This window comes from Condylostylus longicornis, unplaced genomic scaffold (assembly GCF_029603195.1).
Source record: "Condylostylus longicornis isolate FDR11 unplaced genomic scaffold, ASM2960319v2 ptg000018l, whole genome shotgun sequence".
Taxonomy (NCBI): Eukaryota; Metazoa; Arthropoda; class Insecta; order Diptera; family Dolichopodidae; genus Condylostylus; species Condylostylus longicornis.
Genome location: NW_026577987.1, coordinates 4,147,464 through 4,162,239, shown reverse-complemented (window position 1 = coordinate 4,162,239; position 14,776 = coordinate 4,147,464). Strand labels below are relative to the sequence as shown.

The 14,776-nt window shown below is 26.2% G+C and overlaps 1 protein-coding gene across 2 annotated transcripts in view; it reads left to right on the top strand.

Moving 5' to 3' along the window:
• The window catches only part of LOC129606335 (neurogenic protein mastermind-like), a 139,209-nt gene that overhangs the window by 22,784 nt on the left and 101,649 nt on the right, over window positions 1–14,776 (top strand). For both annotated transcript variants that reach the window (XM_055516601.1, XM_055516607.1), the window contains exon 2: window positions 12,247–12,362. The gene's annotated coding sequence lies outside the window, so the exon portion shown is untranslated. The remainder of the gene's footprint in view (window positions 1–12,246; window positions 12,363–14,776) is intronic.

Genomic DNA, 14,776 nt, shown 5'->3' with positions numbered 1-14,776 from the left:
TATTTACCAATTTTTCAGGATATATTTAATATTAATTGAATCAAAATAAAATTGAGTGGAACTTTTAAATTTAACATGCAACAAGAAACTAATTCAAGTGAGGTTGTGCTTACATAATGTAAATTTTATATATTTCTAAATCAAAGATGTCAAAGAAGAAAACGAAAATGAGAAATACCTCTGCATGTCAGAGGATGGAACGAAACCACTTCTGACAAGTAATCGGCCTGTCGATATGTCTACCCACTCGTATCATATCAATTTTGGCTGAATTCAGTTTAATTCAGAAATGAAATTAATTGATTGACTTTTAGGGTGTGGCATGTCTTAGTAAGAAGGCAATACGACTTTAATATTATTGATAACTTTGAAGAAAATATAAAGCAGATTTTCTTAATATTTTACAGATAACCAAGTTTTTCTAGGGAACAAGACGCCACAAATCGGCTTTTTATAATGGCCAGAAATTAAATTTTTCTGTCGTATACACACATATGTACGTATGCACATACATAAAGAAATAATTAATAAATTTATTTGAAGTTTGATATTTCACCAAAAGAATGAAAAAAATTTTCGGCAACGTTATTGGAATTTATTAAAATTTAATTTGAGTTTTCCATTAAGTGAGCCTCTACTGTGAATCAATTTTCGAGGTATTTTGGCAAAAGCTTTTACAATACATTCGCTGAAATTAATAGTAATACATAAATTGTTTTATTAATTATTTAGTAAATAATGTTTTTAGCCTTTCTGTAATATCTCGTTGTCAAAGATGCATTTGAATATTGAAAATCGAATCCGACAGTATTATGTGCGCGCTGTTTCGATTAGTCTGGTGAATAAAGCCAACTTACATGATTTATACCTCTTTTTGCAATTATTTATGATTGATACAATCCTGTTTTAAAGCAATAATTATCTTTTAATTATGTTTTATCTTTAACCTGAAGAGATTTTTAGCTTTGGTGAAAAATTGAGATATTTAAATTGTGAGACTGATAAGATTTACGAAACTTCTTTTGCGTCGGGATAGCAAACCAAAAAATTCTTTGAACATAGCTATTACTTAATTTTTGCGGAATAGTTGATTGTAAAATTTGATTTTTTTTGTTTCTATATTTGTGTTTCCTCATTTAGATTAAATTTTAATCTTTAATTTTTTTTTAAACATGTACATAGATATTTGTAGTTATTGATTACCACATACATTTGTGCTGTTTTTATTACCTACATAACAAAATAAAAAAATACTTTTACAGCGTTATTAGATAATATAAGATCTACGTACTATGTTTGTACAATGTATGTGTTTGTGTTTATGTGTCTGTATTGTAGATAAAGAGAGAAAATAACAGATTTTTTTGTTGTTGTTGTTTTACGCTCGAATAGCGCTTACTTTTTAATTACTCTTTTTTTTATACAACTTTATTTTTATCAATTTTTAAAATTCTCGATATTGTGACCTTGAGATTAGTTGTAATTTTACGCGGAATTATTAAACAAAGAAAAAGAAATGAAAATAATTAAATAAAATAAGAAATTTGATTAAAAGATAAGCTATTCATCAGCAATTAACTTCTTTTTTTGGCTAAGTTAATATTTGAAATTCAAAATTTCTTTAAAAAATTATTGAGTCACTTGGGCAGAAACTTTACTAAAACTATTTCAGTTTGATAAGGTTTATTTTGACCACCTATTAATTAGAACAATAATTGCTTAGTAAATAAAACTCTTAACGTACTCGTATGTTGGGTTATCTCATTGTATTTGTGTTCAAAATATAGCTGACAAAATTTTGCAAATTAGTAGCTCGCTTAAACATTAGACAAGTTAAAGTGCCTTTTCAAATATAACTTTACATGTGTATGTATGTACTTTTCACTATTGTTTGGCACCCTTTCTTTCCTACTTCTATCAAACTTTTTACGTAAAACCTGTTTTTTGTTCTACAATAAATTTGTTAACTTCTGTTGCGGTGCGTAGTGTATTATCGTCATTTAGGGTTTTCTTGGAATAAGATTAAGAAAATAACAATTTTTTGTAATAAGAAATCGGAATAAATTTGCCCCGTAAATTAAGTAACATACAAAAATATCTATGAACTACCAGTAATTGCTGGAACACTGTGAGAATTTATAAATTTGTAGTACGCAAATGCGATTTCACTCTAAATTTGCAGTATGAAGTTTTGAATTCTTATGTTTTTAGATATAACTGCCACCATCATATTAATTTTCATATATTGGTAAAATGTTTTGAGTATGACTAACTATTATAGCATTGGCAATTATCTCTATTGTAGGTATTCCCAAAGAAACTGCACCTTTATAAAAATATGAAGGAGCTTCATGACGGTAATGATCATGACAATACTGTAACACAATTCGCCATAAAAGACCAATATGGTATAAGAGAATTATGGTTGAGTAAATATTTCTTTGGTACAATTTAATCGAGTTTTCAAAAACAATTTAGACTTTCAAATACTAATTCGAGACGGTCGAGTTAGTCACACCTAAACCGGAACATCTGGTAAGCATACCCTAATTTAGTTTATTTTAGTTTTTTATTAAATGAACTTTTTATACTATATCACCATTTTCTCAAGTTCATAGAATTTTCGTTGATTAAGAACTTGCATTCACTTTTGATTGAAGCAGTGAAGTAACATTTTTTAAAACTCTGATATTTAGTAAAGTATTTTCCAAATATTGGAATATGGTTTCGCTTTCAAAGAATTTAAATTTTTAAAATCTTTCTCAATCACCTACATATTATGTTTAATCGATTAAAGTTTATCAATTTTTAGATTAACGAAAACTTCGTAAAAATGTAATTATAAAATGTTTCTTAATTTCTAACAAAAATTTATTTTTAATTTCCAAATCAAAACATTAAAAAATTTTATTACTAAAAAATAAATTAAAAGTTACCCACAATTATAAACCTTTTTATAATTCTTCAAATACTTGTGTGCAATTAATCCAATTTTCTAATATATGAAACCAGTTATTATAATGAATAGTAACTTTTTTTATCGATTCAACTATTCTCATAATATTGTGTATCTAAGTACATCTATATGTATGTTCGAATAAAGCTTGAAATCTCACGGTTTCCTCAACATTTTATAACTATAATAATAATAATTTTTTTTGCTTACATTTATTTTTGCAACCTTTTCTTTTTCTTTAAAATGTTTTGTATTTTTTTTTACAAACAATTCTCAAATGAATTCAACAATTCTCTCAACTCTAAATAAAATTTCAGCAATTTTAAATTACACATACGATGTACAAAGTTATTCTACTAAAGTTAATGGTGGGTTCAGTTTCAAATATGAATTTGCTTTGAAAAAAGAAATCTTCAGTAAATAAAATATACATGCATAAAATAAGAAGGAAAAAGAGAAAATTATAAATAACACGTGAAAAGTTTTCACGCGACCTATTAAAATATCAAAGTCTAAGCACTTTCCGTAAGTAACCTCTCGTAAGTGAATCAAAAGAAAACGTACTCGATCTTAATTTAATATCCATTAGGTTGGTATTTTAAGTAAAAGTATTTTCTCTACTTAATATACATATGTATATATGTATATATATTTCAATGGAGAGTTTTATGTATATTTTAATTTCAATGTGACTCAAAGCTGTTTTAAAAACTAGCTTATAAGAATATCTTCATTTCATTTTATTAAATTTTATTACATTTACTTTTTTAAAATGGGATAAGAATGTGTAGAAAATTAAAAGCTCTTATTCAAACCAACGAATATCAAGATCGCCTATAAATAAAGATTTTTGAAAGAAACCACTTTATATCGGAATACATTGATTATCAATTGAAAGTTGTTTTGGCAGCTTATTCATTTACAAAAAGAATAATTATTTAACTTAATGTTTGTACACGAAATCAATCACCAAATTGAAAATAATAAACGCATCGTAAAGGAAATCCTTTCCTATTAGCACTCAAAAGAAATAACATTCCAAAAGTACAAAGTAATCCTATAAAGATGACAACTTTTGAAGATTCGTTATTAAAAATTTATTATAATTTTGTAACATCCTATAAAATCAACTTCTTTTTAGCACTTTTCCAAAAAATTTTTTGAAAAAAGTGCTTATTAGTTTCACTCTGTCCGTCCGTCCGTCCGTCCGTCCGTCCGTCCGTCCGTCCGTCCGTGGACACTTTTTTTTGTTTACAAAACTTCTACACCCTTTAAGATAGAAAGCTAAAATTCCATACGTACATAGATCTTCACTAGAAACTTATCTCCGTAGAACAAAATTTTTACCTATCTCCCCCCCTCTAGAAGTTATACCCCCCCAAAGAACTAAAAATGGCCTTTTTTAAATATTTGTTGCAATGAAACCATAAGCATTTTTGAAATTTTGCAAACGCAGAAAGGCAGCGGCTTGCTTCCCCTAGCGCGATATACTATAGATAAACTTTAGAAAAACAAAATGGCCGTTCAAATTTACCGTTATCTAAAGTCCTTTTTTTCCAAATTTTTGATGTCATTTTTCTTCTAGACCCCAGACCAAATAGTTCATTTCGTTAGAAGAAAATTTTTTTCCATCTCCACCCCCTCTCAAGTTATCACCTCTTGAAATTCGTAAAATTTGAATTTTTGACACCTTATATTTCCGAAACCGCAAACTTTTCCAAATTTTTATAAACGCAAACAGCTAACGGTAAATTCCATGAAATTAAAAAATATAATTATTTTTCTTAACTCACACAATTAACCCTTAAAATCGAGCATTATGTTAACCCCTTTTTATATTAATTTTTGCTTTATTTCAAACACTGCATATATGCGTCATCCTAAATATATGCAATTCTAGAAATAGTTTTGTATATGAATGAAAATAATTTTAATAGTTTCATAGGTATACATAGACTGTATTTAAAAGCAGAATTTTCACTTGTTGAACGGAAAAGTGCTACAATACAAACCATTGGTTTGACCCAACTTTATTTTGTTTGGAGTCTTTTGATTAATAATATTTTTTCCATAAATTAATTATTGAAAAATAATTCACGTAAAGGGAGGATAATTACACAGGAGTTTGAAAAAGTGCATTTTCTATTCCTTCCTTGATTTTTTAGATTAATTTTATAGTATAAAACTGGAGCCCTTAGAAACGTGAAAAAAATCTATTAAAGAAAGAACCGAAGATAATGTACGTAAATAAAAAAGTACGTAAAAGAATACTTTTACTTCGAAAGAAAAGGAATTACTTTTACTTCGGCCACTTAAGTAACGTTATCATAGATTGCTGAATTTAAAGTACAATTTCATTTAGATCGGTACTAATATGGTTAAGAAAATATAAATGAAATTTTCTTAAAATACGCTGCTGCTTTCAAAATGTTGATCCTAATCTAGCTCTAAAAAAAATTGTACTCCGTTTAAATTCTCTAAGGCAGTTTCTCGGCGGTGTTTTATTTTTTACTCTTTATAAAATTTTCTCTGTACAATCAGTGAGTTCTTAATAATATCACAATTTATTTTTAGTAAGTTGATAAGAAACAAAAAAAAAACTGTAAGTAGGAAATTATGAAAAACTTTTTGATAATGACAAAAAATTCTTAAAACGAGCTTTGTTATCTGTTATATTTCGATTTTTAAAGCTTTTTGAATCAAAAATGAAGTAATTTTATTTGAATTAAGATTCTAAGTGTGTAGATTTAAAATTGTTAAGTAGCTAGTTCTTGAAATTTAATAATTCGTAGTAATATTGAAAATAACTGGAATCAACGTTAATCGAAAAATAATCAGAGTTGAAAATTAAAACTTATAAAAATAATCGGGTATAAAAGTCGCATGCTATAAGTGCGTTTTGTTCTGTGTTTTGTCGTTTTTGTTCACGATTTGAAAGTCTTTTTTGTCAAAATCACGCACCTGTAATCTTCTCTTTTTACTTTTTCAAATATCAGAAAGTTTTTGACAATATTGTTATAATTTACAAAATAATTTTTAACAATATTTCAAATAAAATTGTTTTACTCGGAATCTTTCCCCTTAAATTCTTTTATATTTAGAATTAAAGGCAGTTCTGAAATTTATGTAAATTTCTCTTCCGCAAATTCTTGTTTTATTTTCACAATACAAATTATATACATATACACATATGTATTTGTATTTCCAAACATTTTTTTCTTAATAATTATTTTGTATTGAATTTTAAACTACTGTCTACTTTTATAAAATTATCTTAAGCATTTTAACAGTTTTAGAGATAAAATTCTACAAAATTTTCTTAAACTGTTTTTAACGCAAAACAATTTCAGTTTTTTTCTTCTTTGCATTCCGTCTGTACCTTTGTGTATTTACTTATTTCTTTTTATATCAAAGAAAATTTCTTCCTACATCTATTAGCATGTGTGCGTAATCGTACTAAGAGAGTAATGATTTAATTTTGCTTGAAACCATCAATTTTATGGTGAATGGAAAAAAAAGGACAAGAACGCTATATAGCAAAATAAATAAGTGAAACTACATTCCACTGAAAAATTAGTTTCTACAATAGCACATTTACTTAACAATATGAGTTCAAAAACTATTCAACCTGATACAATTAACTTATTTTTTCAAAACTTGCGCGCAACTCTTGCTTGTCGTTTACATTTTGCTTGAGAGAAAAATGATCATGAAAGGGGTAGAAAAAAAGTTTTGCTGTTTAAATTAAAACATTGCTTATTGTCGTTTGTTGTCGACCTGTTAAAATTTAAAAGTCCTTTGATTTATAACATTTAGAACTTAGGCAGACATTCAGTTTTTCTGCTGCGTTAACTAAAAGAATATAGACCTACAAAATTCAAATAAAGAATCGAACAGTTGCAAAACTAAAAATTGCATGTCTGCCGGAGCTGTTAAAGAAAAAACTAATTGGCATTTGCCAACGTTTGTTTTTCATATGTTTGTTTCGGAAAATTTTTGTAGTTTAGAAATAATAAGTTCTAAAAAATGACATTTTTAAATTAAACTTTGTCTCGATTTTCCTACCAATTTTCACTCTTTTTCAAGGAAAGAACAGTTTCGTAAAGAAATGTAAAAAAATATCTGGAGAATTGGTAGGGTTAATTATTAAGAATATTATTTCCAATTTTTCTGAATAAAATACTAAACAATCAAAATGACGACGAAGTTAAGGATGAAAACAAACTATTAAAGTTGTGATTAGGTAAAACCTCAGGCATTTTTTTTGCTAGCAGGCCATAGCAATTTAAAATAATTTGCGATGACTTTGGTTGATTCACTTCAATTCCTTTAAAATCTTATATCTACTGTTCATACACATATATAAGTACATATTGAAAATTCACCAATTTTGTATATAGAATATATTGCGAGCAACTTGACAGTAAATGGGAAATAGACGTGTTGCAACCTTACGAAAAGGAGTGCAATAAAAATTAATAAAATTAAAAAGAAAAATAGCAAAAATAAATTCTATGTACATGTGCGGCAGAAAATTTTTTTAAACTCATCCGTTTCTTGTTTTTAAACTTAAATTCTGTTTGAATACTTCCTGTTTAAACCCTTTGAGCAAGCCATAATATTAGTGTTAGAAGTTATGTGTAAGGGAAGTGATCTTGCAAATATTTATTATTTAATTTCGAGTTGTTTTTTGTGTAATCAACCAAATAAGCAACACAAATATGTAAAGGTGTTAAATAAACGATCATTTTTGTATGTTAACTTTTTCTAGATTATTTGTTCACTTGATATGTCTCTGAAGAGAATGGTTTTGTAAAGGGTTTTTATTGCATTTTAATTATTATTTCCATTTAGTAGCGATTAAAAAGTTTTATTTAAAGGAAAAAAAACGAATAAAATTATTTGAACTCTTAATAACGAATGTTTTTTATACAAAATTTTTACAAATGCATCTTTTAAAATCTACTGAAGAAAAACAGTTTATGTGCTGTTGTCTCTTCACGTGATTTTCAAAAATCTGACTTTTTCTTTTAATGAGAAAAATTGATCAAATTTCAGAGATTAAAGATTTGAGAATAAAACTTTTATTAAGCAGATTTACAGGCAACAATTAATCTTTTAGACAAACAGAGTCATTATCTAAGAGAGTAAGCTCCTATATCGTCAGCGGAATGAACTAACTTATAACCAATAATCAAACGGCATGCATTTCTTAATTAATTTAAGCAGTGTGTTAGTCTTTTTATATTAACTTAAACTTAGTGTTCTATTTCTTTTTACAAAAAAATTTTTTTTTTGATCAACATGCTCATTGTGTTTGTGTCTTTTTAAATATTTTATAAAATTTCAAAAAAAAATTAAATTTTAAAAAACCTTAATAGCTAATAGCCACACAATAAAAAAATTTAACTGATTTTCAAAAATTTAAAAATTATTCAATTATAATGAAGAATATTGCATGATATTAGGAAGTTTGCAAAAGTCCATAAAATCAAAAAACAAAGAAAAGTAATCGTGAAAATCCAGTATATTTCGGAATCGATAGAGGAAAAGACGACAAAAAGGGTAATCAAATTTTCATTTCTGTTTCTATCGTCTTGTTCGTCGTACATTTAACAAAAAGGTATGCAATAAAGGTGACCATATCTAATACACAGTAATATGATGACAGAATTGTGGAGCCCAAACCGATCAATATGTATTTCATACCATATTTCATTTGCACATTTATATGTACATATACATATATACAAGTATGCATATAAATTTAGTGAACCCTTCTACAAATTAGAATAATTGGGAGAGTGGACATTAAACTTTCACAGAATTTTAACAGGATTTGCATCTACTTTTTTGTGTATCATTACAAAAATGATATGTCGGGGATAAAAATCAATATTCAAATCGATGATTAAACAAAATAAGACCACGAAAGGAAAAACTTAAATTAAAATATTTTAATTCATAAGATATTGTATAATACATATGTATGTATATTTATAAAGGCAGCTGGTATCAAGTTATAATAAGAATATGGGACATGGAATAAGAATATGGGAATTTGGAAGAATGAGGTTACTTTTGCGTATGTACGTATATCATCTTTAATTTTCAGTTAAAGCGAAGTTCTGATTTGATTTTTTAAGTTGTATATAAGTTAATATTAGAGAGATTAAGTAATCTTTTTGTAAAAGATTATTTACTCTTTTTTTTTCTATAGAGTATTTAGCGTCCGCTTTTGCCATTTAATTACGTCATTTACTAGTTTTAAATTTTTCATTTATGCGCAGTAGACTGCTATTAAAGATACATATTTCCGAATACGCGTAGTTTTTTAAAACTTTCCATTTACAGTCACTGTATTGAAATTTTGAACCTTATCGCAAATCATTGAAAGCAGATTGAAATTTTTAAAATATTAAATCAAAATATCAATTATCTTTGAATGTTAATAAATTTAATAGAAAAATATAATCAAAATATTTAATAGAAATGTGAATAAATTTTGCGAGAGATCGGATTTTGCATAGAAGTCCCAACTTCTTGCTTTTTAGCTCGGAAATTGAGTCTGATTAGATTAAAAATTGTCAAAGCACATTTTGATCTGATCAGATGAAAAAAATGTAATCAAAGGTTAGATTTAAAAAGTGAAGAAAATAGAGCTGTCTCTTTTAATGGCTTTTCAAAGTTGAATAAAAAATGCTTAAAATAAAATGAACACATAGTTCAAACTTTGCGAGCTCGGTGAAATCTAAAATATTTTTCGAAATACAAACATAACTTGATTGTAGGAAGAAGAATTTTCGGTTTTCAGGTAAAAACTAAAATCCCTATTTCATAAACATTTTTGAATTTGTGAGTAAGTTGTGGGATAAGAAAAACATAGTCTACACATTAAATTTTTTAAAATGGAGCCTTTATGCAACCTTAGATTTATTACATAATTTATTACATTCAAGCAATTTTTTTTTCTTTTAAAATTAAAATTTAGATATTCAATAAATTTAGAAGACGTTTTTAATGGACTCTTTTTGGAATCGCTAATCGAATTAAAATTAATATCGACGAAATTTTTGTTCTAAGTTTTTGAAATTTAATTCAAACAGAATAGGTTCCTTTAAAAATCAAGAAGCATATGATCACCCTTATTTAATAAAGGCACAAACGTATTATTACAATAATAAATCGGGGGCACACATCTCGTGCTAGTTCGCTTTCCATTATTCATAAGAAGAAGAAAAAATAATGTGAAATATAAGAAACAAACACAGAAATCAAACTAAAAGTCAAAACATAAGCAAAATACAAAAATACAAAAAACATAAGCGACATAAAATCTTAAAAAAATAATTTTTAAAGTTTAACTCAGCAAAAATATCGAATCATTCAGCGATATTAGAATCGAATGAATATTTTAAAGATTTTTTCACTTCTTTTTGTTATTTTTAGTATTTTAAAAAAAAAAAAAAATATTGGAAAAAAATTTTACTATCATTTCAGTCGTCCGTCCATCCTTCCGTGTATCTGTATTGCAAGACTTCAATACACCCTTCTACATCCTTTTAGATACATAGTTGAAATATTGTGTACAAATAGATTTTTGCTTATCTCTGTGATAGAAAATTATTATCTACTTCCCCCTTCTGAAAGTAATAGCCCCTCAAAACCCAAAAAAGCGGTCTTTTGACCACTCATTGTATCGGAATCACAAACAATTTTAAATTCTGCAAGCAAAAGAATAGCGATTAATTTCTTCTGGCGCGAATCAATATAATTAAAAATTACAATGGCAAAATGGCAGTTTAAATTAGCTCGTTTCTGGAATATGCTTTTTATAAAAGAAAAATTTTTTTATTAAAAACTTTTATAAATCTTTATAAAAGTAAAGATCTAATCATAACCACTTTTTGGTTCATATATTAATAAAAATAATATTAATATTTTGTAGACCGTTTTTAAAAACAGTATGTTCACTTGTCGAACGGAAAAGTGCTACTTTATTAGCCATTGGTTTGATACAAATTTATTTAGTAATGGTATCGCCAAGTTACATATGCATGTATACATACATACATAGGTATATTTATAAATAATAATAATATATTGAAGCTTTTAAATGCGATCGCGATTTTCTTCCTCTGTTTTGCTTCGAATTATATTCTACAGCTTGTTTTTATACATAAATGTATGTATATGTATGTACGCAAGCACATACTTATAACATTTCGCTTTAATTTTTTTGTTATTTACTTTTTGGAATAATTTCTGTTTTATTGTTGAATTGTGGCAGTCGTTAATGGTTTTAATAATATGCTTACTTCAGAAACAGATATTGTATGTTTTGTATGCAAATTTTTTTACTTTATAATATTTATTATCTATCTTGAACATATAAATATAGTTATAAACATATTGTATATCGTATACTTAGGTATATTACAAGATATTCTTATATACATATGTGTGCGTGTAAGATTACGTTTTTAATTATATGTAAGTTCGTAATTTTATATAAATATCACTATTTAATAGTTAAACTATACCTACGTATTTTTATAATGAAATTCAAATATAAGTATGTAAGTAAGAGGTAATTTTAAATATATCTATGGTACCATGGCAAAATTGCTTCAGAATAAGGTTTTGCTATTTCAATTACAGTAATTAAAGCCGAGTTTATCGAATTTAGAGTAACGAAATTTAGAGAGAAATTTCATTTTTTATTAATGGCTTAGATCTTTTATTAACTTTATTTTAAGCTTGCCGAGGTTCACAAAATCGCATTGAATTAAAAAAAAACAATTTCGTCAAATTTTTTAGGTATTTCTCGCTTTCAATTTTTTAATATAAAAAATTTTCAAACCAAATTAATTTGAATTTTAAATTTAAACACGGGAAATTTAGATATTAATATAACTCGATTTTATTCAAATAACTTCCAAGAAGTTTTCACTTGTACCCACAGATAATGTGTATTTCAATGCACAAGAAAGTAATAAACAACCAACGCTTCTACAATAATATATTTTTAAAAGAAAATAATCGCTTACATTTGTTTGAATTCTTTACAAATATTGCATAATTATAAAGACTATTCAATAGTTTTACAAAAATTTGATATTGAAATTAAATATTAAATTAGAAATACTAATGAATATTTTGTCTCGAGTTTTTATAATGCTCGAAAGGACTCTATATAAAAAAAAACATGTGCATTGAAACTCAAAAATTAAATAAAGATTTTGTGCTAACTTTGTATTAAAGTTGAATATTTCTTTTTTATTTTTCAGACATGTAAACACACTGCATATTTAAATGAATAGATATTGCAACGCAAAATGAAAGATTAGATTAAAAATCTGTGGCAATTATTAACGATTTTCGAAGCTCTTATTAATGGAAGCATGTAAGTACCTTAAAACTTTATCACTTTATATGCTTTTACTTTCAAAATATATTTTCCAACTTTGAGAACACTCTGGAATCTAGAGATGATTTAGCTTTAAAAATTGTTATCACAAAGTTTAAAACAGAAATTAGAAAAGTGGTCAGATTCTTGTCAACATTTTACATTTAGCTGAGGAAAAAATTTTGACATAATGCAAGAAATTTTGACATAATCATTTCCTATTTTGACATAATCATAAGTCTTTTTCTCTTTTTTTAAAATTGATTAGCATTGCTTCATACATAAGATAAAGCAATAATAATTGTATAAGATTTGTAAGCTTTGCTCTGACTGAACTTGAAAATAGAAGCATAACGTAAAAGAGTAGTCATTCATTATAGTAAGTTGAAAATAAATATGCCAAAGAAACATAGAAAATAAATATGTCAATTGAAAATATATATGTATGTCAAATATCCATTTTTTAAAGCATCCCCTTTTTATCAGTTTAATTTGCCTCTCATCATTTTATAGTAATTCAGTTCGGCGGACAGTTCACCATAATTAAGATAATATTGTAAATTTGTGAAAAAAAAACGAATCGAATTTCAATTGCAAATCAATTCTGAGAAGCAAACACTTGCTTTCTTTCTTGCTTTTGTAACAATTGGCAGTTTAAGCAAATATTTTGTATCGGTATTTAAACTAAAAAAGGCCTTCAAGGTGTTTCTTTGCAAGTTTTCACTTTTAGTTTGTACTTGTTTTAAAAATTATCCGCCTTAAGAAAGTGAGCAAGTATAATAAATTCTTGTTACTTAAGTATATATATATTTTAAACATTAATATTATGTAAAATTTTTTTTTCCAAATTTTTATTGCTGCTAACAAAAACACAGGCCGAACATCGGAAGTTTTTGACATTAGAATAAACAATAAAAACTATGGAACTCGCTATTTAAAATACGTTGCATTTCTTTCATTATAGTTATATGGGAATAAAGCAAGAAAAATGAAAAACTTCGCTTAAAAGTCCCCATCTAAAAAAGCATTTTGAAAAAAAATTGATAGGCACCTTTTTCTCTCTCAAAACAATTGCTATGCACCGCAAATTTCGGAAAAACTAAAATAGTTTTTAGGATTTTTAACAACAAGGGATATTTGTATGATGGTGTGTGTAGAAAAAAATGCATTAGATTTGTGTAAGCCGTGAGTCAAATTACTTATTAGTAGATATACTTTGATAGCAATTAACAATTTAATAAAAAGATTATTTTTTAAAATGTAGAGCAACAAAGCAAGAACATAATGAAAAACAATATTTTAAATTATACATGCATTTGCACATGTACGTACATAAGATATACACCCGTCTTATGAGTCATTTTGCATATTAAGTAATATACTTAACGTAAAAAATAAAAAAATTAGGAAGTATTTTAAAAGTTTTTAAAAGCTATTCTTTATAACGAGAAAAAAAATGTTCCATTTATGCAAATAAATGATTTTTATGAATTTTAAAAACGTTGCACTAAACAGAAGAAAATAAATTAAATACGATGGTGTAAACAAATCAGGTCATAAAATTTGAAAATTTCTTTTTCAATCAGTCAGAAAAACTTTTAGCAATCTTAAGGAGTTACGAGCTCATAATGAACTTTGTAAATTTAAGTCCAGTAAAATAATTTAGTTAAATTTTAATTTATAAGCACATATTTTTCACCATATTATGTGACTAAGTCAATTGTGCCTCGAACTTTATTTTATATTAATGACAAAAATATTAAAACAAAACCAATGAAAATAAATATTATATTTTTAATTTTGTCGTATTCTGCAATTTATGAAATATCTATTTTGATGAGCAGAGTTTTCGAAAAAAAAAGTGATTTTTCTAATTACGTATATTTCCATATCAATGCTTTTACAAATTCCTATAGTGGATTATCCTATTTAACGGTAAATAATATCATTTACACTTGACCTCGAAGAATTTCGTAGAGACTTTATCATGATGTCACTTAACCTTCAGTGGACCTTGAAAGTTTCAACTTGTTATTTAAAAATTTTGCAAAATTTTACCTTTAACTTTAGAAGTTTTCGCTTAAAATGCTTTAAAGCTTTCTTGACTTTTATGACTGGCTTTATCAAATTCAATTATAGTGGTATTTAAAACTCCTGAAATTTATACTTCTCTACTTATTGTTCCAATTTTGATCCAATTGACGGTAATCAAGTACAAATTATTTGTTTGCATCGAATTTATTCACTCTAATTTTAAAAATCTTATTGAAATAGAAATTGCAAGCTAAAATGATAGAAAGTAAAGTTTCTCACCGTGAGATGTGTTTCACTATCTATATTTGTAACGGTGTTACTCCAAAAGAACATACATACATCTTTTATTTTAAAAACTTTAAAAAAAAGTAAAAAAG